Raw genomic sequence first — 14,168 nt, forward strand, 5'->3', positions numbered from 1 at the left:
ATGTATTCCTCTCTATTCTTCCTCTGAAAGTGCATTATCTGCTGACATTTCTGTTTTTGATCCTTACGATGATTCTTAAGATTGGAGGATTAAAGGAGCTTATGTGTATAAAGCACCAGGTATATAGCAAACACAAGATAAGTATTAGCTATTATCATTAATGAAGCAGAATGTCCTGATTAAGAGATGAACTGTGTCTTGTTTTCTTGAATATGGGACCATCCGAAAGAACAGAAGTCACCATCCATCTGTCCTTTTGAGAATTCACACGTACCACCCACAAAATGCAGCTTTTGTCCTTCAAGACGGTTCTGAAGCCTTGGGAAAGGCCAGCAGCTCCTTTGGTTTCAGAGACAATCCTGCAGAAGACGCCCTCTGGGGAGGTCAGTAGACCGGTTGCTTTGCACAGCTGCGTGGGGACCACTCTCATCGTAGTCTAAGAATGGCATCTTGTGGAGCAGTTGATAGTGTTGATGGCTGTTACATGCTGAATTATGTCCCCCCAAATTCATATGTTGACAATCTAAACCTCAGCACCTCAGGATGTGAATGTATTTGGAAATAAAGAGGTGATACAGTTAAAATGAGGCTGTTAGGGTGGGCCTCATCCAATCTGACTGGTGTCTCTATAAAAAGGAAACATCTGGGCACACAAAAAGGCACCAGTGATGTGTGTATGCAAAGAAAGACCTTGTGAGAACACAGGGAGAAGTGGCCTTCCGTACGCCACGGAGAGAGGCCTCAGGGGAAACCAAATCTGCCGACCCCTTGATCTTGGATTTCTAGCCTCCAGAACTGTGAGAAAATAAATGTCTGTGGTTTAAGCTACCTGGTCTGTGATATTTAGTTCTGGTGGCCTGAGCAGACTAATACGGGGGTCCATCAAAGAATTAGGCTGTAGTCACTGTGGAGTAGGTGGAGAGAGACAGGTACTTGAATCAGAAGACAGAACAGGTTCTTTGGGAGATGGCGTGGTAGCTTGGACTTTCTGAGAATGAGACTATACCTTTCTTCCCCATGGGGAGGAGGACCTTTAATGCAACCACTGGCCTGAATGCCTTGGAGAATGAACACCTGGTGTGTGGCCTTGAGGGAAGTATCCAGGTTGCCTTGTGAAGACCCCGAGGCATGAGACTGTACCATGAGTGACCCCAGCATGCTCTCTGTAGAAGCAGCGTGCAGGATTCCTGCACACATCTCCAGGTAATAGCTGCGAGCTAGTGGTCAGTAGAGATCAAGGACCAGGCCTCTGCCTCATTTTCTTTCCGGCCATACGTGTGCAGGATTAAAGCAGCATCCAAGAGAGGGCTGGAGGGAATTTCAGGAATGAGTGTGATGGTCATTCTGCTAATCGGGTAGATGATAACTCAGAAACATATAATTTATAAAGAAAAATAATAGGTAACATTTCTCACATCTGTACGTAATGAAATAAACTAATATCCATTATATATAAGTTGGCAGAACAGCTATGAAGACACTTTTTATCTTGGTCTCTGTTGTATCCCTAGTCCTAGTACAGCACCTGGCATCAGGTATGTGCTCAGTACTTGTGGACTACCCATGTGCTGCTTTCTTTATTTCAGACATGCACAGACAGAGGCCAAGAGAGGTTAAAGAGGCCTAGGCAAGGTCACACAGTCATTAGCAGACACAAGGTGTCTTAGTCGGTTTGGGCTTCTATAACAGCATATCTTAAACTGGGCAGCTTAAAAAGCAAACATTTATTTCTTACAGTTCTGGAGGCTGAGAAGTCCAAGATCAAGGTGCCAGAGACTCAGTGCCTGGTGGGAACTTGCTCTTGGTTTGCAGATGGCTGTCTTCTTGTTGGGTCTTTTCACACGAAGGAGAGTGAGAGCTCCAGACTTCTCTTTCTATAAGGACACTAATCCCATCTGGGGGCTCCATCTCATGACCTTATCTAAACTTGATTACCTCCCAAAAGCCTCGGCTCTCAATACCATCACACTGGAGTTTCACGTAGGGTTTCAAGATGTGTATTGAGGTCAGAGGGGTTGGGTGGGGGTGGAGATGTAAACATTTAGTCCATAATCCAGGGCAGGAATGAAAACATTTGACTTTCACTCCCGTGTTCTGCTCAAAGACTATGTAGATATTTAACATCCTTCTTCCAGAGCATCTGGTTCAGGATCCTCCCTGGGACAGGCCGATGGATGGGCAGAATGATCCAGTATGACGAATCCTCTTTCCCTCTGTCCTCTCGCGAGGGGAATTTGACATCTGTGATCCTCAAGCTGGCAACATCGGTCTGGATGTTTGTTAATGACACTGACCTAAATCTGTCACGTTGCAAGGAACCCTTCACGGCAGCTGGGATTTGCTGCCATATAACGGCTTTATTGTACATGGAACTCTCTAATAAGCTGATTAAAAAATAAATATTTTTTGAAGTCGTAATATGTACTTTTCAGACATCTGATAAGAAGCAACGTAAACAGAAACATCACGCTGGGTGTAGAAAGTGGAAATCCTGCTGTATTAGAAGATGCTCATGCTTTGATCGTGGCACATTTCTCATGGCTGCCAGAGCAAAGGTCTGGAGTGATGATCTTCTCACTTAAACCTTTCCTTGCTTTGTTTTTATGCCAGTTCAGCACACGAGGGATAAAGTTATGGGTAAGCAGTGGGTCTCCCTAGGATGGCTTGACTTCTCACTGTGCCTCAATGAAGCAGGACCATTTTATTACTTATGTGCCTGGCATCGAGCTGTTCAAATCTCTAATTCTCCAAAAGACTCTGAAAGAAAGATAGGCATAGCCCTCCTCATTTGACAGAGAAGGAAATTGAGTCTCAGAAAATGTCTTTGGCTTTGGGACTTTGGAAGAGCTGGATTCACATCACCTCTCATAGCCAAGCTCGTGTTATTGAAATCATTCATTCCTTCTTTCATCTAGCAAACCTTGAGCACCTGCTGTCATACTTGGTACTGTACTTAGCTGCCTCAAAAGGAAAAGGTGGACCCTCCCCAATCAGAAAGCTTTCACAGTATTCTTTAGTGTAGCGATCTTCTAGTTGAAATATAGACCTCGTTCTTATCAGTACGTTTCCTTTACACTAAGAAACCTAATGTTATAGATGAATATAGTACCTTATGATTGACCTTTATGCAAGAAAGGCTTAACTTAGCTACTTGGGTTGCTCAAACCTTGCAAATTTCTAAGACTTGTCTTCAGGACCGGCTCTTGGCCAACTGCTGAGAGATGAGCTCTAAGTCCTTGGAATATTCTGCCTGAGAAGAGTGTTTTTATATGCCTGGGGCCTTGGGCCATGCTGCCAGTTTGATCAGACAGATCGTGCTAACAAATGTGATGTAGGGCTTTTATCTGTTTTTGCTCTGCGGACCCGGAGTCAGAGTACCTGAGGTCAGTCACGTGGACGCTGCATTATGCCTACATAACTGGTCCCAGGAAAATCTGGGTCCCAGCGCTTAGGTGAGCTTCCCTGGGTGGCAACAGTTCACCTCTACTGTCACACATCATTGCTGGGAGAATTAAGTGTCCCTGCAGCTCCACAGGAAGCAGATACCTGGAAGCTTGCATTTGATTCTCTTGGGCTTCATTCTACGTGCATTTACCTTCGCTGATTTTAATGTGCATCCTTTTGCCGTAATAAACTATAACGTGAGTGTAACAGCTTCTGAGTCCTGTGAGTTCTTCTAGTGAATCATTGAGGCTTGGGGTCATCTTGGGCAACCCTGAAACAACCATTCACTTTTCTACTGATCATCTTTTTTATTCCTTATCACACTTGGGAGGCCCCCTGCACTGGCATATCCATTGTGTGCATGAGAAATCTCAGATTCCCTGAGGTCAAGTGCCTTCCTGGATGATGTTTCGAGGACCCTATGTCACCTGCATTCTAAACCAGTGGAGAGTGAGAGTGGTTAGGGCGTTAAAAATCTAAATATCACCTGTCACACTGATACAGGAGAGACTGGAGGATGTGGTTTAGGTGTGCATGACGATATAAACCCCCGAATTACAGATATGCCCACGCAATCATAGACGGCACTAGACAACTACAGGTCTCTCCCCTTGAAGATAAAACTTCCCTCCTGGCATATCAGTGTTGGGGAGAAAAAAGCTTTCCTTTGCCCTTCTAGGTTCTTCCTACTGGTCTAAGAATTAAATCAACATGGGACAGGTTCATGAGAGAAAAACAGATTTAATTATATACGTTCAAGGACCCCATAAGAATACGAAACCATAAATAACCAGGCAATTGAGGCTTATATGCCATCCTGAGCTAGGGAGAATGAGATAGGGGTCTGGGGCTTCAAAAGAGAGACAGACAGTTCACAGGGTGAGAGAAAGAACAACTGTTTAGAAAACAGATGTTTGCCCTGCCATTCAGAGAAATCTTTCTGATATAAAAAGAAGTTATCTTTGGTAATAGCTCTCTTTCTGGTACAGGCTCTCTATCTAAATTCTTTTTTTTTTTTTTTTTTGCGGTACGTAGGCCTCTCACTGTTGTGGCCTCTCCCGTTGTGGAGCACAGGCTCCAGACGCGCAGGTTCAGCGGCCATGGCTCACGGGCCCAGCCGCTCCGCGGCACGTGAGATCTTCCCAGACCGGGACACGAACCCGCGTCCCCTGCATCGGCAGGCGGACTCTCAACCACTGCGCCACCAGGGAAGCCCTCTAAATTCTTTTAGGCAGTTAAGGGGGAGGTGAAAAGAAAAACTTCCTGAGTCATCTGTTTCTCAAAAATAACCATCTGCAAACAATCCTCATGCCAAGGACATATTTTGGGGGGGCAAATTTTGCTCCCCTACATCGGGGAGGAGACCAGTGCACTACTTTGCAAGTAGGCAGATCCTAGAGAAGAAAGGTCACTCACTCTTCCAAACACAACTGTTGGAGCCCTCACTCTACTTCCCGGTGAGGAGTGAGGCGGTGGCCTGTGGTCTGCAGCATGCTTCTAGTTAACGAATGTCTGTCTGTCTGTCTGTCTAGAATCAGAGTCAGGGAAAGAAAGTGTCCTGCAGGTTGCAGGAAGTAAATGATGCTACCAGAGCTGGAATTCCCAGTGGTCTTGGAGCGCAGGACACATCCTCCTGACACCATCTTACATTGACTTCACTGCAAACACTGTGCTTTTGATTGTTGACTTCCAGCTCTCAGGGTCTCAGTGGTGTAAGGTACTGCAGATGTTTAAAATGCAAAACGCCCTGAGTAACCTTGTTGGACTTAGTTAACAGCACCTATTTGAGGAAAGCAACTCCCCTCCCTTCAGACCCAGGACTATTTCCCAAAGCTCGATGCTTAAGATAAGCATAAGCTCAAATCGCTCCATGTCACAACAGAACGCAGCCAGATATTCAGAACGCAGCCAGATATTCAGGCCTGGCTACATCAAACACTTCCGAAACCTGTTTCATCTCTCTCCCCTTTTATGGATCAAAAAAAGCTGTTCTGAGACATACGGGTCTGTGCCTCAGTTTTATTCCTTCATTTGTTCATTAAATGAACATTCATTAAGCCTTAGCTATGTGTCAGATGCTATCATATTTACTGGGGATACCACGACTAAGTATTTGCTTCAAAGGGTTTAGTCTCAGTTTAGGAAGTGGGGCATGTTCAAAAGTCATGCAAATATGGATCCGAGAGAAGCATGTTCAGGATAAAGTCAGGTAGAAATGAGGGCGTGGTCTATTTCTGGGTCAATCGTCCTTATTTGCATGCAAAAACATCTACTCCTGTTCTGCCTTCCCATCCAGTCCCCTTTTTCTCCCTAACCTTCATTTGCTTCTTTTTTGCTCTTCTCCCCAACTATTCCTAACATCCTCTCACGATTTCGCCACTATGGTCAGTATCTAGATCCCTCACCAACCATGATGGCTTGAACCAGATGCTCCACTAAAGACCAGTCTGGTGCTCAATCTGTACCAAGTCCAAGTGCCATTCAGATTTGAGCTGGGCCTGCTTTGCAGCTTGCTTTAGCATCTTTTGCTGCAAAGTTCTTGCTAAAAAAACGCAAATTGTACCTCCACAGACCCCGAGCCTGTGGAGTACTTTCTATGGCAAGCCTGTGCCCTGGAATAGCTTAACCAAACTGCAACACAATCCACTCACCTCCTGGACAAGATTTATTTATTTATTTTTTTAACACCTTTGTTGGAATATAATTGCTTTACAATGGTGTGTTAGTTTCTGCTGTATAACAAAGTGAATCAGCTATACGTATACATACATCCCCATATCTCTTCCCTCTTGCCTCTCCCTCCCTCCCACCCTCCCTATCCCACCCCTCTAGGTGGTCACCAAGCACCAAGCTGATCTCCCTGTGCTATGCGGCTGCTTCCCACTAGCTATCTATTTTACGTTTGGTAGTGTATATATGTCCCTGCCACTCTCTCACTTCGTCCCAGCTAACCCTTCACCGTCGCAGGGCAAGATTTAAAGCCCCAGTGGTGTCTCATTGATTTCTGAAGGTACACTCAGAGTTGGCGTTCTGCCATTGCATATTTTAACTGTTACTGTTTTGTTCTTGCATCCTGAGGTGATTTTATCAGGAGGAACGCACGTTTGAAGAAGCTGAATTAAATACAGGCAAATCTCATTAATTCAGACTCCACTAATTCAGGCTGGACTGAAACATAACTTTGTGTTTATGTTTTTACTAGAGGTAAAAAGATTTTCTAAATAAATTAACGGTGGGAATAAGACTGCAGGGAGAGGAGGTTTCACCTGTTTAGGCAGCGTTTCCAAACCCCTTCGGGGATTCTAGAAGGGCCATCAACATATAAACAACTGCCTTTGTGTCTGTTCATTAAAGCTAAAGACTTTTTCTTCGAGAAATAATTTACTGTTAGGCAAATGCTTCTTTTAGTTATTTTCTTCTGTCGAGTTGGGAAATAATACAGCTAAACATCTTTTAAAATATTCCCCAATTCACTCCCCTCCATAACGCTAAATATATTATAGACATATTGTACCTAGACATAAATATATGTGTGTATGCATTAAAAATACAATGGAAACGTCTTAAAATAAAGTGGCGTATTATGGTTGGTAGGATGAAAGGTGATTTTTATTTTCTGCTTCATATTTATAAGTTTTTTCTTTAATGAACTCATTTTTATCATGAACATCAAAATGTTAAAAATATCATTAACATTTTATAATAGTTAACGGGTCTTTTTCCCCAAATGGTTTATACAGAATAAAGTGGAATCATATCCATACGGATAAAAACACTTGGTGGGTGGAGTGAGAAGCTCACTTACCACAAGGCCGAAGTTTATCTTTTGCCCCCTTTGTTGGAGGCCACGGGGTCCTGAAATCTGGTTAGAATATGTATCAGCAGCCACCTATCATTTTGTGGGCAGGACTGTGCTGGGTGAGAAGGAGAAGTGGATGCGGTCTTTGTGTTCTCCAGGAGCTCATAGGTGTCATGTTCAAACAGAGGCAGCTCACACTTAGCACAGCAGACGTTGTGACCAATGCCTTATAAGCCAAAACAAGTGCTAACTACCTCCAATAAAACTCCACCATCGGGCTTCCCTGGTAGCGCACTGGTTGAGAGTCCGCCTGCCGATGCAGGGGACACGGGTTCGTGCCCCGGTCCGCGAAGATCCCACATGCCGCGGAGCGGCGGGGCCCGTGAGCCATGGCCGCTGAGCCTGCGTGTCCGGAGCCTGTGCTCCGCAACGGGAGAGGCCACAACAGTGAGAGGCCCGCGTACCGCAAAAAACTCCACCATCTACTTCTGGTTACATTACAATCATTGCAGCTGTACTGAATATTTCGTTTGTGCCAGGTAATTTTCCATGGATTTTCCAGACATAATTTACTTTTTTTGCTACAGATAATCACAGATGGATGTTCAGGGATATCAAATAAGTTGCCCAGGTTCCCACAGCTGATATGTGATACAGGTAATATTCAAGCCCAGTCAACCAACACAAATCCCCTGCCCTGAATACCATGCAGCACTGTCTGCCACAAGCCTGAAAGCCAGACTGCATTCTGATTATCTCGAATATCTTTCCAGGCAGTGCAGTGGGCACTCTGAAGAGCCTTTAGTGTTTGTTGGTTATTCTTGAATTTCAGTGTTTAATTCCTGACATAAGCATGGGTTTGGATTGACCAGATAACTCCCTTTGAGACTGATACATATCTTTAAACTCAGAGAGTGCACAGAGTTAGGCTATAAAGTCCTCACTCTTTAGAGTCTGAGAGATCACCTGGTGAAAACTCCAACCTGATCCGTCTCTTAAGCACCTGCAACCCTGCCCTTTGCAGTGGTCTTTTCTGAATTCATCTCCTGCATACCTCTTTAGAACATAGGTTTGCTGCTGGATCATGTCTGTATCTTCACATGGCATAATTACCTGAAGAAAGCTAAGCAGGTCTAAATCATCACCTAGAAAACCATGACCATATAAGGCTTCCAGGGAAGCACAAGAGACCTATTCTCGCAGAAACAGAGAAATCGATCACTAAGGAGGGGAATGACCCCAGGGAAGAGGACTTAGCAAATAATTAGACAAGAATAAACAAACCATGATAGAAATTAAATCGTGAGAAGTATTAAAAAAAAAAAGTAGAGTTAAGACTTCATTGAACATCAAAACAAAGTTAGGGAGGACAGGTTTAGAGGAATAATATAAGATAACATGAAAAAGGATAAATAGTAAAAGAGATTGAAGAAAATATAGCTATGAAATACAGAAGAGAGCAAACATATGGATGACTAATGTTCCTGAAAAAAAGAGAACAAATTAGACAAGAGAATAATATTTCTTATAATGTAACAAAAAATGCTGAATTAAAGAAATACTTACACATGCAAAGTGAAAGGGTGCGACAAATCCTGGGAAAGTTGATTTAACAGATAGACAGACAAAATCATATCAAGTGTGAGACGTAACTGTGTAGGTTATTCAATTTCAGAGGCAAAGAATGACTCCTGACACACACATGATTCCCTCCAAAGAGGGGTATAAGGAGCAGATAGGCTTCTGTTTCTGCCTAGGCCAGGTTCAGGGCTAGCAGACAGGGAAGCAATGTGTATAAGCAATGATCTAAAGGAAAGGAAGTGTGACTCAAGGATTTTCCACCATGCCAAATCAGTGTTCAAGCATAAGAAACCGAAAGCCTTTTTTTTTTAACATCTTTACTGGAGTATAATTGCTTTACAATGGTGTGTTAGTTTCTGTTTTATAACAAAGTGAATCAGTTATAGATATACACATGTCCCAGAAAGCCATTTTTATACATGGTAGAACTCAGATGAAATGTCACCCATGAGCCCTTCTTGAAAAAAAAAAAAAAAAAAGCCTGGTCATAAAATCCATTCAACCAAGAAATGAAGCAAAATAAAATGCATAGAAAGAGGAACTATGAAAACAAAGTTCTTATGCACTGACTTTATTTTAATGTAGAACTAAGGTTAAGGAATGGTGAGAATGTTGGTTACTATGCAAAATGTAACTGCTATAAACTATGAAAGTATATATATATATGAAAATGAAACTAACAGAAACTGGAAGTAGGGACATAGGAAGGAAGTGAGTGTGTGTCCACGTGCCCATGTGCATGCAATCTTCTTATCTTTCACTGTGGTGGGAGGATTCTATAAATATTACTTATATTGTTAGATTGAGAAAAATATATTTGGACATATTATTACTAACTATAAATGTAACAAATAGGTTTCTTTTGGTTTGTTTGGGTTTTTTGGGGGTTTTTTTTTTGGTTTTTTTTTTGCGGTACGCGGGCCTCTCACTGCTGTGGCCTCTCCCGTTGCGGAGCACAGGCTCCAGACGCGCAGGCTCAGCGGCCATGGCTCACGGGCCCAGACGCTCCGCGGCATGTGGGATCTTCCCGGACCGGGGCACGAACCCGTGTACCCTGCATCGGCAGGCGGACTCTCAACCACTGCGCCACCAGGGAAGCCCCATGTATCTCTTTTATAATAAAAGTTTTAAAAGAGACAAAATGATCATTTTTTCCTATGAGTAAGTGAGAGCTAGACAACAATATAATTTGGGAAGAATGTTTTATAGCCTATGTGAATCAATTTATAAATATATTAAATATATTTTATCTTTAATAAAAGGAACTAATAGATGAAATATAAAATATTTCATGGTGTTTAAAATATTAATCCATGGAAACATGCAAGTATTAGTTGGGGCTCTTACCCTGTTACTAAAATATGCACGATCTGTATTTATTCGTCCAATCAACAAAGCAACTACGCTCTAGGCAGGCTGCTTACTTTTTACCATGAGTCTCAATTTCATTTTAGGATGGGGATAATAATAATAGTAGCAGTAGTAATAGTGATAATTACATTAATACCTATCTCATAAAACTATCATAAGGATTAAATAAGCAAATGACCATAAAGCTCTTAGCACAATTTCTGACACAAGTCATTACTTAAAAGTATATTAGCTATAATAGAAAAGGGCCGAAAAATGCCAGCTATCCTCTCACTCTGAGATTACCCATGAAGACATTGCAGAGAGAGAGGGAGACAGAGTGGGGTACGGGAAGATGAAAGAGAGAATGAGAGAGAGAGAGAGAGGATGAGAGAGAGAGTGGGAGAGAAAGCTATAGACCCAGGTAAAAATACAGACATCTATTTATCTTCTAAACACAACGTGAGATTCATATTACTTGGAAACCTGCTTTTACTCCTTGGCAGTACATTGCTAATACTGTCTATATCAATAAGTAGACTTCCATCCCCATGGCCATGCCTTAGTTCAAGCTACTATATTCTCTTGCCTGAATCTTTGCAACACCCCTAACCTATCTCCCTGCCACCATTCTTTCCCATATTCATGTTTCTTAATTTCACACAGTTCTTCAAGCATTCCCCTTTGCCCCCAGGATCTGACTCCATCTGGCTCACTAGGCTTTGTGTAATCTAATCGTTGTTTCTTTGTGTGGCTTTATCTCCCATCACACTCCTCCATGAACTTTATGCTCTCTTCACACCTTACCCAGCAGAGCAAAGTACCCAAGCACATGCCTTCAGAAGGCAGTATGGTAGAACACAGGCATGGAAAGCATGTAAACTTTGGACCCAGACTGACCTACATTCTAATCTGGGTTCCAACGCCCACTGTGGTGTGGCCATGGCAAATACACTTGACCTTATTTGCTAATGAAATTTGCTTTTGATGAGACAATATTTTCTGCTCAAACATCAGAATAACCATTGGGTTTACAAGCCAGAACACAGCAATAATTAACAAAAAATACAATGTCCCCCACATGGTAATAATTAACTAAATTTTTTTCTCCTTAAAACAGCCGCAGTCTTTCTCACGTCTGGACGTTTTATTTCTATTATAAGCACCTTAGTTCCCTTGTTACAGCAGCCTCCTCACTGGTCTCCAAATCTCCATTTGATCATCTTTCTAAGCATTTTTCTAACCAGGTCACTTTGCCATTCAAAAAAATCTTGCATTGAATGGGGGTCATCTCCCGTTACCCCCAAGCTAAGCTCCTATCTCCTGCCAGCATTCCTCCAGTCCCGTGGCATCCTCCGAGTTCCCTACATTTCCCTAATGTGCTCCAGCATTCTCCAGACCTTTCCCATCCCCGTGTCTATGCTCAAAGTGTTTCTTGCTTCCAGAATGTCCTTCCTCTAAACACTGCCTTTTGAGATATCACTTCCTCCGTCATGCTCAAATTGTCAGTACTTCCCTAAAACTTTCTTTGATGCAATTGGTTTTCACTTTTTTGCAGAACACTGTTTGGATATTTCTCACATGTATATATTGCATCGTGCCTTTTGAAAAATCTTCTTTCCTCCAGTAGATTGGGAGCTCCTTGTGAACAAGAGCTATAACATTCATCTTTGTACTTCTGTCACCTGGAACCATAGTTGGAACAAGATGGTAATTTAAAAGAATGTTCATTAAATAAAGTGAGTGGATAAATGGACTGCAAGCATGAATTCACCTCTAACTCACTACTAACATTGTGTGGTTGGAATGCAGTTTAATAATGCTTTCAGTGCTATTTTATTGTATAGAGGGCATAATAGTAATCATATATACCATCTTTTGAAACACTGACTTTGTGCTGGGCAATGTACTTGGCATTTTATATCTATTGTCATATTTCATCTTAATAACCCAGCTAGCCCCATTTCCTGATCTCTGTTTTACAGATGATAAAACTGAGATTCAGCGAAACTAAAACCTGATCTGCTTGCCTCTGACACCTCTATATTTTCCCATTATATTATATAACCTATGGAAATATAGTTCCTTTTCTTTTGGCATAACAATGATAGGATAGCAACTGTGCCTGGCCCCTTAACATCTGTTTCTTCTTATCATCATGCCCATTTTACAATACAAGATTCCAGGGGTTAAATGATTTTCTCACAGACATTTATTAACTGAAGAAAAGAAAATTAAAGCTCATATCTGTCTGGCTCTAAAACTTCTCTGCCAATTTCCCAGTTCAACTCACCTCCCCACTTCCCCCCTTGGTGTCCATAAGTTTGTTCTCTACATCTGTGTCTCTATTTCTGCTTTGCAAAGAAGCTCTTCTGTACCATTTTTCTAGATTCCACATATATGTGATATTACACAATATTTGTTTTTCTCCTTCTGACTTACTTCACTCTGTATGACAATCTCTAGGTCCATGAGATTGGGATTGACATACATACACTACTATGTATAAAATAGATAACTAATGAGAACCTGCTGTATAGCACAGGGAACTCTACTCAATGCTCTGTGGTGACTTAAATGGGAAGGAAACCCCCCAAAAAGGGGATATATGTATACATATAACTGACTCACTTTGCTGTACAGCAGAAACTAATGCAACATTGTGAAGCAACTATACTCCAAGAAAAATTAATAAAAAAAAAAGTAAAACTTCTCCACCATAGATTAGACTATACAGCTGCCTTGAAAGACATGCCATAATTCTCCATTCCACCAAATGAGATACGATATGATCACTGATTTGTTAGGCTGCTTCATGAGGTTCGTGTGAGAGCAAGTGAAGAGACAAAGTATGTTAAGAACCAGGTCCCCAGGGGCTTAGCACGCCTATAGTACAGTTCGGACTTACTCCTACAGTCAAGGGAGAGGCATTCAATAATTACAGCAGGAGGACACGCAAGTCAGGGTGATAGCCATTGGGAAGTGTCCAGTAGTGAAAGGAGTTGATGGCTAAGGCAAAGAGGATGGAGAGGGGTGACTGAGTCAAGAGATATTTGGGAAGGTTGTCTCTTTAACAAGGTTAGCAACTGCCTCTTGAGCAAACTTCACGAAACAAGGTGAAGTTCATTACAGCCTCCAATATAACTGTTAAAACAAAAGTGAAATTTGCGGTTATTATTGCCCATAGCCCTAAAGTTGATTGTGTTCCCATTAGTGGGAATGAGAGGTCCTCCAACAAGAAAAATGATTGTTTTGCTTTACCACATTATTGTATGAGTTTAAAAGATGCCAAGGTACAGCACTCATGTGGGTGTACGAGAGCTGGTCTTCCCTTTATGAAAGGATCAATAGCTGTTCTACTAGCAATGGCTATAAGAGCACCTTTTAAAACTAATAATTGTGGAAGGGCTGAATTCTTCATAATAAAATCTTTGAAACATTTATAAAATTTCTCTGTAAAGCCATTTTCCTGGGGAGACCTATAATTATCAAAAGGCAAGATGAGAGCATAAGGCCCATTTCACAGAAACATGGACAGTGTGAGCCTCAGTCGGGAAAGCTGAGGGTAGAGAAAGAAAACCCAGATGAGAAAATGAAGCCAGGATCGATTTTTCTTCCCAGTGTGTTTGATTGTATACAAACAATAAAGCATAAACGGCTTCTGATTTCCCACCAGACTCTGATAATTTTTTTTCTAAAAAAGGCTGGCTAAGACTGAATGTCAAATTCTATCATTCAAATATACATGCCACATTCACCATGAATTCTGCTGCAGTTAACCTAATTTTTTATGTGATGCTTTTTATTTTTTCTTGAATTTTAAATGCAGGCATTTAGGTACCATTCAGAATCTTCTTTTTTTCTTTGATCTCTTAAAAATCACAGTGGTGAGGGTTATTACAGCCCTCCGATCTCTGTGCAATAAACTGGAGTATTCTTTGTTGCTCAAAAAGCAAAGAAAAGAGAATCTGGTTAAACTCAAGTTCACCCAACC

This window comes from Lagenorhynchus albirostris, chromosome 7 (assembly GCF_949774975.1).
Source record: "Lagenorhynchus albirostris chromosome 7, mLagAlb1.1, whole genome shotgun sequence".
NCBI classification, from domain to species: Eukaryota; Metazoa; Chordata; class Mammalia; order Artiodactyla; family Delphinidae; genus Lagenorhynchus; species Lagenorhynchus albirostris.